At 40.3% G+C, this 1,719-nt stretch overlaps 1 non-coding gene across 1 annotated transcript; it reads left to right on the top strand.

Annotated features, from left to right (window-relative positions):
* Positions 1–819: 819 nt before the first annotated feature.
* Positions 820–927, top strand: LOC112761008 (small nucleolar RNA R71). Its single transcript, XR_003181418.1, has one exon. It is a non-coding gene; the product is annotated as a small nucleolar RNA R71 (small nucleolar RNA).
* The last annotated feature ends 792 nt before the right edge of the window (positions 928–1,719 follow it).

The following is a 1,719-nucleotide window of genomic DNA, read 5'->3' on the forward strand; positions in this document are numbered from 1 at the left end:
TCCCAGGGGGTCTTCCTCCTTGGGATTCACGTCCTCTCCTCTCCTCACAGGTTCGGCCATGGCGCTTATGTCAATGGCCTTGCACTCTCCTTTTGGGTTCTCTTCTGTATTGCTTGGGAGAGTACTAGGAGGGATTTCAGTGATCCTTTTACTCAGCTGGCCCACTTGTGCTTCCAGATTTCTAATGGAAGACCTTGTTTTATTCATGAAACTTACAGTGGCCTTGGACAGATCAGAGACTAAATTTGCTAAATTAGAAGTATTTTGTTCAGAGTTCTCTGTCTGTTGCTGAGTTGATGATGGAAAAGGCTTGCTATTGCTAAACCTGTTTCTTCCACCATTATTAAAGCCTTGTTGGGGCTTTTGATCCTTCCATGAGAAATTTGGATGATTTCTCCATGTTGAGTTATAGGTGTTTCCATAAGGTTCACCTAAGTAATTTACCTCTGCTATTGCAGGGTTCTCAGGATCATAGGCTTCTTCTTCAGAAGATGCCTCTTGAGTACTGTTGGATGCAGCTTGCATTCCATGCAGACTCTGAGAAATCATATTGACTTGCTGAGTCAATATTTTGTTCTGATCCAATATGGCATTTAGAGTATCAACCTCAAGAACTCCCTTCTTCATAGGCGTCCCATTACTCACAGGATTCCTTTCAGAAGTGTACATGAACTGGTTATTAGCAACCATGTCAATGAGTTCTTGAGCTTCTGCAGGCGTTTTCTTTAGGTGAATGGATCCACCTGCAGAAGTGTCCAGTGACATCTTTGATAGCTCAGATAAACCATCATAGAATATATCCAGGATGGTCCATTCTGAAAGCATGTCAGAAGGACACTTTTTGGTCAACTGTTTGTATCTTTCCCAAGCTTCATAGAGGGATTCACCTTCTTTCTGTCTGAAGGTTTGAACATCAGCTCTAAGCTTGCTCAGCTTTTGAGGAGGAAAGTACTTGGCTAAGAAAGTCGTGACCAGCTTATCCCACGAGTTCAGGCTATCTTTAGGTTGAGAGTCCAACCATAATCTAGCTCTGTCTCTTACAGCAAAGGGGAAAAGCATGAGCCTGTAGACTTCAGGATCTACTCCATTAGTCTTAACAGTATCACATATCTGCAAGAATTCAGTTAAGAACTGAAAAGGATCTTCATATGGAAGTCCAGGAAACTTGCAGTTCTACTGCATTAGAGAAACTAATTGAGGTTTAAGCTCAAAGTTGTTTGCTCCAATGGCAGGAATGGAGATGCTTCTTCCATGTAAATTGGAATTAGGTGCAATAAAGTCACCAAGCATCTTCCTTGCATTATTATTATTTTCGGCTGCCATCTCCTTCTCCTGTTCGAAAATTTCTGAAAGATTATCTCTGGATTGTTGTAATTTAGCTTCTCTTAATTTTTTCTTCAGAGTCCTTTCAGGTTCTGGATCTGCTTCCACAAGAATGTTCTTATCCTTGCTCCTGCTCATATGACAAAGAAGAGGGCACAGAAAAATAATAATAATAATGGAGATCCTTTATACCACAGTATAGGGATTCCTGTGTGAGTGGAAGAAGATGGGGAGACAAAGAATGTAATATAATGGAAGAAATACAACTGTGAGGATGGAAGAGAGGTGAGATGAGATGTTAGGATATGAATGAATAAATAGAATAGGATGAGAGAGAAGGAGGGAATTTTCAAAAATTATTTTTGAAAAGGAGTTAGTGATTTTTGAAAATTGGTT

This window comes from Arachis hypogaea, chromosome 16 (assembly GCF_003086295.3).
Source record: "Arachis hypogaea cultivar Tifrunner chromosome 16, arahy.Tifrunner.gnm2.J5K5, whole genome shotgun sequence".
Taxonomy (NCBI): domain Eukaryota; kingdom Viridiplantae; phylum Streptophyta; class Magnoliopsida; order Fabales; family Fabaceae; genus Arachis; species Arachis hypogaea.